This window comes from Malus domestica, chromosome 11 (assembly GCF_042453785.1).
Source record: "Malus domestica chromosome 11, GDT2T_hap1".
Taxonomy (NCBI): Eukaryota; Viridiplantae; Streptophyta; class Magnoliopsida; order Rosales; family Rosaceae; genus Malus; species Malus domestica.
Genome location: NC_091671.1, coordinates 12,675,213 through 12,687,957, shown reverse-complemented (window position 1 = coordinate 12,687,957; position 12,745 = coordinate 12,675,213).

The following is a 12,745-nucleotide window of genomic DNA, read 5'->3' as shown; positions in this document are numbered from 1 at the left end:
TATGAAAAGCAAAATTATTCTCCATCATTATCTAGAAGTTAAACGATTTTTAGAAAATAATAATTCACCAAATATTTACTAAAAAAAAACAATTTTTGTAATTGATACACCTTGGCAAGATTCGTTTACATTTGGCGGGTGTACGTTTTATTCAACATAAATACATTTTCATTTGACGTTTAATAAATTTTATTTGATGTTGGTGCGTTTTCATTTGGCCTGTGTACGTTTTACTCAACATAAATACGTTTTCATTTGATATTGGTACGTTTCATTTGACATTGGTACGTGTCATTTGGCGTTGTACATTTTATTCAGCATAAATATGCTTTCATTTGATGTTGGTACGTGTTCATTTGGCATGAGTATGTTTTCATTGGCGTGGGTATTTTTCTTTTGGAAATATAAGTTTTAATGGGTTAGTTTAGTGTTAAAAAGATTAAAAGAACCCAAATGACAACAACTACTAGGTTGGAAAAATGAATTTTAGATAGTTTATTAAAATCCTTAAAAATCGGGTGTACTCAATTAAGATTTTTAAAGAAGTTTATAACATTTCAAGTGTATTCAATTAAGAATTGATTTTAAAGAATTTTAAAAAGGTGAAGAATTTAAGGGAATTAGAGAGTTTTCGTAGTGTAATTTAAGCATTCACAAATATCACCCGTCCCCTAAGATTTCGAGGGAATTGAATTAAAATTTTATATGGAATCTTTACAAATCAATTAAACTCCATCAAAATCCATGGGTTTAGAAGGTTCTAGTCGAACCTTGGCGAGTATGTTCGGTACTCTCTAACTGAAGTTGGATGAGCATATTCAATAGGCATTTTTCGAAGCAGAACATGTCATTCGGCACATCCCTAATGTAGCAGTGCATGCCTTTCGGTGGGCTCTAGCTGAAACTGGGTCACACCATTTGGTAGACGCCAGCTGAAGTTGGGTCTATATAGTTAGGTACCTCTCAGCCGAATCACTGGGGTACTTCTCTCTCACTATTGTGATTTTCAGCGAGAACATGGTAGTAATCAAATATGAGAATTTGGTAAACTTTCGCTACATTGATGCTTCATGAGTAAGTTAGAGACATTGAAGGAAGAGAAAAATCTTCTTCAATAGAAATTCAATCATATTCTATAAACCAAGGTTCTAAAAAAATGTTAGGCGCTAGTCGGGCAGCAGGCTGGCGCCTAGTGCCTAGGCAGCTAGGCAGCTAGGCGGGGTGGTCTAGGCGAGCACCTAGGTGGATTTAGGTAAATTTCTTGTATATCTTGTAAATAAGTGCATATTGACACTTACAAAAAATATTATACTTGTATAAAATTCATAGATAAGATAATAAAAAAAAATGATAAAATGCAAAAATTATCCAACAAGTCCAAAATTTAAAAACACATTAAGAATATATGCCATATAACCATAGTGATGAGTATTGTAGGATGACACATGTACAACAAGTTCACAATTTTAAACCATTTAGACTTAGATAGGATTTTTTTTTATTTCATTAAAAAAACCGCCTAGCCCCGCCTAGAGCCCATCCAATTTTTCCAACCAATTTGCAAGAAAACGCCTCGGCTCACCACCGCCTAGGCCGTTTTTTAGAACATTGCTATAAACTTCATAATTGTACCTATTCACGAACATAAAGGTTTCAATCATGTTTTACTTCAAGCAAGATCATCTCTAATAATTAAAAGGTCAACAGAGAGAGTCAAATAGCTATATAATCCTCTTAACGAGGTACCTCCATTTTTAATACTTCAAGCATAAGTCTTTTAATACTTCAAGCATAAGTCTTTTAATGCAGAGCATGGTGGTGGCTTATTCAGCTCTTCCACGCCATTGTCGGCTTCAATGGGTTCTCAACTTCTTGATAGTCAAGTAAAGTTTCACGTTTTGTACCCACATAAGTAGTTTATGTCCGAAACATCCAAATAAGTGGAATCGAAATTGTTACGGTTCGACAACCCACTGAATGGAGAGAACAAGATTGTGATTTGTGCTATGAGAAATAAACATGGATAAGCATCAAAGTTTGAACATTCGGGTTCGGTCTAAACAGATTAATTATGGAGAACTTTGGGTTTCAACATCTGTGGTGAATGTTAGAAAACTTCTGGTTTCTATGACATTTTTCCAAAATTGTAGGTCAAATTAAAAGTATGGACTTCAAGTTCATTGTACCTGCATTCTTAATGGCAATACAATATTACAAATATTATATATTATGCAATTCAATTGAAAAAAAAATAGTAAAATTGCAAACATATAATCCCAACCAAAGTCATTTAATTAATCAAGTAGATACTTTTGGAACCTATTTATTAGGGGTGGGCCTGGTTTAGTTTGGTGCGGTTTTGAGTGAAACTAAATCCAAAACCGCAAGTTTTTGCGGTTTGGTTTGGTGTGGTTTTGAGGCTAAAACTGAAATGAAACCAAACCATTTGGTTTTAAACAGTTTTGGTTTGGTTTCATTGTTTGAAAAAAACTATTATAGTTACCTAGTTGTATCTCATTTCATTTTCCTTTGATATACACTTCAATTCTCATCTATGAGCAACATTTAATGTTTGTTTTTCATTTTGCATGTCTTCTATTACTTCATTGTTCAAGCATGCATACAATACTAAAATTCAATCAAGTATGGTTTCAATTATAATCAAGCATGCATACAACATACATTATTACACTCAACTATGCTCCCCTGGGCAACGAATCAGCGACAACAGAATTCACATTTACAAGGACCACAACAGAATAATTCAACTTGATGACAATATTAAAATTTAACTTGAAATAAAGTTAAACATTAAAAATCAAAATGCCCTATGGCACTACTTTAGTACAACTCAATTGAATTGTTAAGTTTACCAATTAAAATCAAAGTTCAAACTTCAAACAAAATTTAACGTCAAAATGCGTGATGACATTAGTACAACCCAAAAAATAAATTGTTTATCCAATTCAATAAAAAAGTTTTGGTGTTTCAACTTACTTTACATCATTCTAGTTTCAAACATTTGCCTTTCCTTTTCTTTTTGCACACTTACTAGCCGAAGGTTTAGGAGGTCTTTGAACTTGTGAATGGGCTTGAGAAGCCGATACTTGGGAAGACCTTGCACATTGTGAATTTAAAACCAATGGATAGGAAGTCATTGATCCTTGTGAACTAGAACCTTTTAATTGGCTTGAAGCTTGTTGTGATTGTAGATTAAGAGTAAGAGAGGTGAGACTTGAAGTTGATTTGGCCAACTCTACATAATACAAAACATAAACAATATAAATCACATTAGTTGTTATAAATTTTAAAAAGCCTACAAAAGTAACAAAATATATTGAAAAAGAAAATTAAGAAGGTTCTTTAACTTGAAATGATATACTTACCCAATCCAATACTTTCATAGAGCTCAATGTGATCAACCAAAGGTGCATCATCCTCTAAAGTAATAATGTTATCGCCCATCAACCAATTTTGCATGCATATCAAGACCTCTACTGATTTAGGAGTCAAAGAACTCCTAAAATCTGAAATTACTCGACCCCGGTGCTAAAAGCACTCTCCGATGCTACGGTAGAGACTTGAATAGCAAGAATATTTTTTGCAATGGCAGCCAAGATAGGATACATAGTACCACTCATCTTCCACCATAAGATAATGTTAAAATACTTTGTGGACTCCTCTTTTGTAATTTTTACCAAAGGATCCAACAAATAAGAGTCCACCTCATCTCTTGCCACTTTCTCAACAGTCTTCAACAAAATGCATCCATTCATCAACAATATCATCTTTCATTGACGCCACATTGGATGAAGTAGAAGAATGTTGTGCTTGTGAAGGGTTTTTTTTCATGTGTTTTCCACCTTCAACATTTGGGGCATATGCATCATAAAGGGCATGCAATAGATCTTTTACTTCATTAGTTTTCAATTGTGCCTCAAAATTGGAAAGTTTCTTTTTAAAGAGTTGTGTGGCATGCCTCAACTTGAACATTGGATCTAAAACAAGTCCAATCACAAATAGAGGGTTCAATTCATGGTATGAGTCAAAATATTTTTCATATTTTACCTTATGTCGGAAGCCATTGCCTTCAATAATTGCTCCAAAGGTTGACCAACTTTCATGTTGACTCGGGAATCCAAATTATTTATAGTGGTCTTTATTTTATGATACCATAAAGGCTGGTATGAACCATGGGATGTGTAGAAGCATTCACCCTCAAAGTCACCTCATAGAACACCCGTAAAAACTTAACAAAATTTTCGCCTTAAACCAATCTTCTTCTGTAGGTGGTTCAACCCTTTTCCTCCCCTTAGTTTGGCAAGCAATAATCACCCATCTTCATCTTCCTTAAAGTAAGCCACAAGGGGACTTTCTACATCCTCCGTCATAGTAGCAAAGACCTTAAACTTCAAGGCTACATCCAACATAACAAATGTAGAATTCCACCAAGTAGGACAATCAAGGCAAACCGTTGCTTTGCACGTCAAATCACCAAATTCACTGCTTGCCTAAAAAACTCCAATCTTTGTGGAGAGCTCCTCACATACCTCACACAATTTTGTATAGCTAAAAGACCATTATTTAGCCTATTTATCCCATAACTCACAATTATGATGGTTATGTGAGCGATGCATTGTACAAGTAAATACTTGCCACCTAAAATAGCTTGTGAATTTTTCCACCTATTCATTTTTGCCATACGTTGATCCAAAGCAACTTTATTTGCAGAAACATTGTCCACTGTGATTGTCATAAGAGCAGTTCCACCGTGGGAAAGGCCCTCCCAGGCAATACACTATGTTATCCACCCAATGAACAGTAACTGCCCTTAATGAACAGTAATCACCTTTTGCATCTCCACCGTTGCACTTCAATAACCCTGGCAATAGGTAATAAAATATTAGTATTTTTTTATTTATAATTAATATTATATTATTTATTTTGTATAAATTAATATTATATTATTATTTTATCTCTTCTTTTTGAAATGTCTTCCTAGAAACTTCTACCATTTTTTTTTTGCTGCACTTGCAACACATAGCAGAGCAACACACCAGTGTTAAAGTAGCAAGCGTGGCGGTCGGCGAAGGTGATGGAGAGGGAGGGGTTGGACAAGAAGGCAGAGATGAAGTAGGAGGTGAAGTTGGCGTTGTAGTACTCCGGGGCGGCTAGGAGGGGAATGGAAAAGAGCTTGGCGATGTCGTCGACGAGGATGAGGCTGAAGTCGAGGTAGACGACGCAACAGACGCAAAGGGGGAGAAGTTCGGTGAGGTAGGATCGAGCATAATTGAGGGAGCAATCGAGGGCGGAGCGGATGAAGGTGGAGATGAGGCCGGAGACATCACCCAGAAAAACAGAAGAGAGATGGCTGACATCGCCCATACCGAATTTTTTTTTTAAAAAGGCATATGACGTCAGCTGATGTTAGACCCACTTCAGCACGCTCGGGCTGGCATGAATCCACGGGCCTCTCCCTTGGGCCTGCTTAGGCTCCCTCGCCAGCCAAAGCTGGGCTTCCTCCCTCGGGCAATCAAGCCCTGTTCCGCCCACTGTCCCTCGAGCAACTCATCCCACTGGAGTTGCTCTAACTATGTCTATCCCCCATTCCAACAAGCAATTTTCAATTAACTTTGCAATTATGGTTTTATAGTGGTTAGGAATAACACAAAAGTTTATGATCCTCTTGTGCATATTTCATTCATCATCAATGAAGTGTGCAGAAAGAACCACATAATTGATATTTAGTGTGTTTGTCCAAGTGTCTATGGTGAGACAAATTCTGCGCCCACTTAAGTTTTTCTTCAGAGAAGTTTTCCATTCTTCATACAAGTTGAGATAAGTTCTAACAAGTGTTATTCTAGAAGGCACATTAAACAATGGAACACCTATAACACAAAAAAGTCACAACCCCATCTTATCAACAGTACTAAATGACATCTCATATATGACTACCATCTTGACACATGCTTCTAATACACTAGCTTGTGAAAAAAGCCAATAGCGACTAGATTGTTACCTTTATTTTTATCCCCAACTAACACTTTTTGCTTTTTACATTTGTTTCCTTGATAAAATTTACAACATTTTTCAATGTGGTGTTGCATAGTTGAGGTGTCATTTACTTTTGGTTCAGCTGTATAGTCACCGCCATTGTTCTTTTTTGGGTAATAATTACATTTAGCTCCTAAGTTTTTTTCCACCCAAACTTCCCCCCCTTGTCATTGATTGTCTTCACTTTTTTCGTCGCATAATATGTTATAAAATGCTTCTAAACCTAACTACGTTTTCTTGAATCAGAGTTACTTGTGCATCATCTTCCCCTTCAAATTCATTTCCATCATTTTCTGGGTCACCTTCAACGTTTTCTTCATTTTCTAGGTCAATTTATATTGCCTTATCCTCCGGCTTCTCAGGGGAGTCACTTGTAGAAGAGCAAGCCACCCAACTATGTTTTGGATTCATCAAATCTTGACTAAAACATAAAAGGGTTTTTAGCCAAAATGGTCCCTGAGATTTACATAATACGTCACTTTGGTCCCTGAGATTGTCCACCATCCATTATTTTGGTCATTCCGTTAAAAACTCCATTAGGTGTCCTAGAGCTCTGGGTCGGAAGTTTGGGCAATTTTCAAAGTTTTGTAACTCAATTGTTTCTTAACCAAATTCAACCCATAATACATCAAAATGAAGACAGGAAAGTGTAGAACAAGATTATACCTATTTGGAAGCCCAATAGTTACTGGAGATGACCAGAAAATAGCCTGAAAGGTGACTGGTCCGCTAAAAAATTGGAAAACTCACCCGAAACTGGGTAAACTTTAAACGTTCATAACTTCTTCAATACTCAACAAAATCGAGTGATTAAAAAAAATCATACTTCTCGACTAGACAAAGAGAATGGTACCTTTCTCGATGGCAAATTCTCCGTGGTTTGGCCATAAAATGGCTCAAAAGTGGCTAACTCGAAACCAAGATAGCCACTTTCGAGCCATTTTCCGGCCACACCATGATGAATTTTCCATCAAGAAAGGTATTATTCTCTTCATCTCATTGAGACGTATGATTTTCGTTTTTAAATCACTCAATTTCGTTGAGTATTGAAGAAGTTATGAACGTTTAAAGTTTACCCAGTTTTCGGCAAGTTTTCTAGTTTTCCAGCGGACGAGTCACCTTTCAGGCTATTTTCTAGGCATCTCTGGTAACCATTGGGTTTCCAAATAGGTAAGATCTTGTTCTACACTTTCCTATCTTCATTTTAATATATTATGGTTCGAATTTGATTAAGAAACGATTGAGTTACGAAACTTTGAAAATTGCCCAAATTTTCGGCCAAAAGCTTCGGGATACGTAACGGAGTTTTTAACGAAATGATCAAAATAATGGATAGTAGACAATCTCAAGGACCATTTCTATTAATTTTCAATCTCATAGACTAAAGTGATGTGTTATGAAAATCTCAGAGACCATTTTGGCTAAAAAGCCAACATAAAATAAAAGTAAGCAACAACAATAATTAACAACAGTTAAAAGAAATATTTAACAGCAAGCACAACAACTAACAACAATTAACATCAACAACAAGCAACGTAAATGATCAGCGGCATATATATGGTAATGGATGTGTAGAAATTATTTATACACAAGCAAGAAGCAACAACCAACCATTAAAAGTAAGCAACAATTAACAGCAAGCACAAATTATTTATGGATGTGTAGAATCTCTCCCCTAATTCATTTTGATAAGCAGCAAACACATGCTATCTTGCTAACTAATTAATGGCTCACTTTGAAATCAACAATTAACATCAACACCAATGGACAAAAATATTCTAACTTTATATTCTTTTGCAATTCACATTTATCGTTTGGTATTCATATATTCACTCACATTACATTTGATCCAAGTAAAAATAAAAATCCCCTAACATATAAGTGCAATTATTTTTAGGATTTTATGGGAATACCAATCAACAACATTCTGACATTCTGATGTTCATGAACAAAGAAAAATTAAAGACTAACCAACGAAAAACCAAATCCCCTTTTGATTCAAAACCCAACCCTAAACCTAACATAAAATTAATCTCAAATATATGAGTAAATTTAAATAAAGGGCAAAAGACTGTTTACTACCCTCATGTTTCATGGTTTTCAACATTTAGTAAATCAATTTTTTTTTGTCCCAGAGTCATACCTAAAGTGTAAATTTTAGGACAGTTTCATACATCCGTTAGTCAAACTATTATTTCTCCAGTTAAGTGATGACGTAGCGCCCATGTGGACAATGACTGGGCACCACGTGTTATTAAAAATATTAAATTATTATTATTATTATTATTATATAAAATATATATATATATATATATATATAAAAACCTGTCGTCTTCCCCACCCCGACCCCCCCTCCCTTCTCTCTCCAACCCCCAACCTCTGCACCTTCCCCCACCCAGAAACTGGACTCGACAAAATACCCTTCTCTTTTTTGCATCTACCCAACCCCAACCTCTGCACCTTCCCTCACACCGAAACTGGACTTGACAAAATGCAAGATCCAGCCAACCCGAAACCGGATCCGAGCTTCAGCTCTCAAGATGCATGGCGCAGCCGTTGCCAGACGCAACTCCGAGAGCCCCGTTCCGGGGCTCCTACCACCGCCGAACCCAATCCAAGATCCATTTTCTGATCCCGACGACCTGGATCTGCTCTAGGACCCGTTCGAAGCCCGTCCTGCAGCTTCGAGGAGCTGGGCGGCTCTGAGGACGAAATCTTCGACACCTACTGGACACCTACTGGACATGGTGAAGAGGGAGGGTGCTTGGGAGAGAGAGGTTAAGAGGGAGGAATGAGGGGGATCGGGGAAGAGAGACATGGGGTGGGGTTGGGTTGGGGTGCAGGATAATGAGGAGGAAGAGGGGTGGGGTTAGGAGAGGAATGGTGGAGGAGGTGGTGGTTGTGGAGAAGGGGGGATAAAAATGGGGGAGAGAAAAGGGGGAGCCGAAAAGAATGTTGCAGAAGGAAGAAGGAAGGGAGGTGGAAGACGGGTTAATTTACTTGATTTGGATGTGCAGTGGGGGAATATAGGGGGTGGGGGAAGGTGCAGAGAAGAGAAGGGAGAGAGAAGGGAAAGACGATAGGGTTTTTTTTTTTTTTTTTTAATAATAATAATATTTTAATATTTTTAATGACACGTGGCGCCCAGTCATTGTCCACATGGGCACCACGTCATCACTTAACGGGAGAATTAACAGTTTGACTAACGAATGTATGAAACTGTCCCAAAATTTACACTTTAAGTATGACTCTGAGACGAAAAAAAATTGATGTACTAAATGTTGAAAACCATGAAACATGAGAATAGTAAACAATCTTTTACCCTTAAATAAAACAAGTTATAAATCATAGTTCTTACCATATTAACACTGTGAACTTTAGAGGCTATGAGCTAGAATGAAGTGGAAGGGAGACTGACAAAGAGAGCGAGTATGGGGTTGCGAATTTTTGGAGTCAGACTGAAGAGTATGGAGAGTTAGAATGAAGAGGAAGGTTCAAATTGATTCACGAATATAGTTTGAAGGCTGAAATGGAACGATGCAATTTGTGAATATCTGGAGAGTGGAGACCGAAACAGAGAGTTAAATGAAGAATCAATAAAGTTGAGCAGCAAATGAGAAATAATGCAGACTAAAAGAAAGAAAAGAAAGAGATTATGTGGCCATGTTATGATGTGGTTGAGTCCATACTAAATGTATGGTGTTTGTACCATACTTAGGACCTCCGTATTTAGACCTCATATAAATACTCGGGAGACTCAAATGTAATTATGTAATAAATGAAGGGGTAAATATGTAATAAGTGAGGAGCCTTTATTCTATAAAAGGACTCCTTACTCTCCTCATTAGAGAGGCCAATTCTTAGGCCTGACTCTCACCCTCTCAAAGCCTCGCTCCCACATTACAGAGGCTTTCTCCCTCACAATCCTCTCAGAGAAATACAATATCAGTGTGGACTTAGCCCAAATATTGGGGTGAACCACGATACATCTTGTGTTCTTTACTTTCTTGCAGATTCACAGTCGGATTTACGTTGTTCCAAGACCCCTCCGGTTTTGTACATCAACATAGGGACTCAATGAAATAACCAATTAGAATTTAACATTTAATAAAGTTATGCGGTTTCGGTTTCAGTTTCGATTCTATTTCAGATGGCCGAAACCGAAACCAAACCGTTTTTTCTTCATTCAGTTCAGTTTCAAACCAAAACCGTTTTAAAACCACAAAACCAAATCGTTCAGTGCGGTTCGATTTGGTTCGTGTTTCGGTTTCGGTTTTTGGGTTCAAGTGCTCACCCTTACTATGTAAAGAGAGTCTCGGTCCAAATATAGTTTTTGGAGCTGACATAGGCTACATGCCCTAAAATTTTGTTTTTTATTTGCTGGGTTGCTATCCAAAATAGTAAAAATGAGCTAAGATAACCTAACTAAAAAAGCAACATGGGCTATTGTTGTTGTTATAATGGGCTATTGTTGTTGTTATAATGTAAGATAGAATGGTTGCAAGACACGACTCTGTGGCAAAAGGGGAAACATGCCCAATTTGGGCTTAGGTCAGGCAAAACCCGATGGTTGACCCGCTTTCAAAGACACATGTCTTGGGTTCGTTAGGTAAGCACTAATCGAACTTGAATGACTTACTCGGTATTCCCCAATCGAGGAATTAGGGTTTTCTTCAATATACCCCCGCCGAAGTTGGGTGTGTCTCACTTGACACACTACAGTTGAAGTTGGGTGTATTCTTATTTCGCCAAAAAAACTAGACCCACTATTATAAGTGACGTCTGGTGTAGTAAGGTCGAAACTTAAGCTTAAGATTGTCATCCTCATCAGGGAGGGTGGTTTCAAGCAAACTTATGGCCACAGAGTCGTGTGGTTTCAAGATTACTCAGGTTTCAACATAACTCGTTTGTGAATCGTCATTGATTCGAACTACGGCTTCGACCTAATTTAGGTCGTCGTTTAACCATTCAGAAGAAAACATGGTGAACACGAGCGTTTCAAGAGTTGGGCTTTAGTTCCATCGAAGTGTAGATGAGGCGAGAAAAAAAACGTCAACGATGCCGTTTCTATAGGTGCTGGCGCCATGAGTTACTAGTTACGTTGGCTCGACAACTTGGTTGAGCAACGACTTCCAACCGTAGCTTAATTGTGATTTTAGGTTTTTTTTTTCTTTTCACAAAATCATCAAATTCACAAGTAGTATTTGTATAAAATAATGTGAACACAATTTAAGCAAAGTTTATAATTCAAAAGTGTAAAAGTTAGGTTCTATACCAAAACTACCATGAACTCACATAATTATAGATTTCATAGAATTCTATACCAAATCTACAACAGATTTACATAATCATATCATATAAAATATCTTCACAACAATCTTTTAATTTAGGGAATTGTTATTGGCAATTCAACACTCCATATTTTCTATATTTAGAAAAAAAAAAAACACTTGAAAAGAGTGCAAAATGAAATTTTTGGACTGCCAATAACAATTCTCTTAACTTATTGGTCTATTTTTCTATTTATTTCAAAAATTGTACCTTTGTACCTAAAAAATTGTACCCCTATACTAAAACACACAAATGGAACCACCCAATTGAGAATAGACCTGATAATTTCTTATACGACATGTTAGCACGACACAAAAATAATGGGTTTCGTATCGACACGATAACTAATCTGGTCATTATCGGGTCACACGATAAGAGCCCGTTAATAATGGATCCTTAATAGGTTTACACGAGATTGACACGCGGATAACCCATTTGTACACATTAAGGAAAAAATTATTTTGATGATTTTAATGTTTTAAACTACTTAAAAAAATTTACTATAAAATACAATAGCTATAGTGTATATGTATATATTTTATATTAAAATATGTATTATTGTTTTATTATTCTATATAAATTTAAAAAAAATTTAAGTTTTATTTATTTTTATAGTATACTATAGGCAAGGAGTGAGATTAAAAAAAAATTATAAAACACATTAAAAGTAAAAATATCAAGTAATTTAAAAATAACAAACACATTAAAAAAATATAATAATTAATTTACAAATGCAAAAAATGTGAAATAATATTTAATCGCTCGTAATCGCATCATCTGCGCTGTGAGGATAGTATATCATCGTTTCAATTTTTAAAACCATACAAACCTTCATGAATAGTATTTTTAAGGGAGTTCAAATAAACAAATATCATTTCTCTATGAAAATTGAAGGGTTTTATTGTAAAAAATATGTAAGGTTTCCTCAACCTCGAAACACAACTCCTTTCATTTTGCACATCCTTGAACATTTGGTATTTTGTAACAATGTACTAATGTTTTTTATTACTCTTATTTTGGGGCATGTAATACTTAAAAGACAAATGTTGTTCTTATGTTTTGAAGTAATATTTATGTGCCAATGTGATATACATATACAAATTTACTATTATGTTTTCAATTTTTTTGGGATCAAATTATGTTTTTAATTTTTATTATTTATTAATTTAAAATATATTTTCTTTAATAGGTAACGGATCGGGTCATAATACTTGATAATATTAACAGCTCAATTTAGGGTCTGGTCATATTACCCGTTTACTTTAATGGGTGTTACAAGACATAACGTATATCATGAAAACGATATGAATATGGAAAACACCATACGAATGCCAGGATTACTTCTCAAGGGCAAAATGGT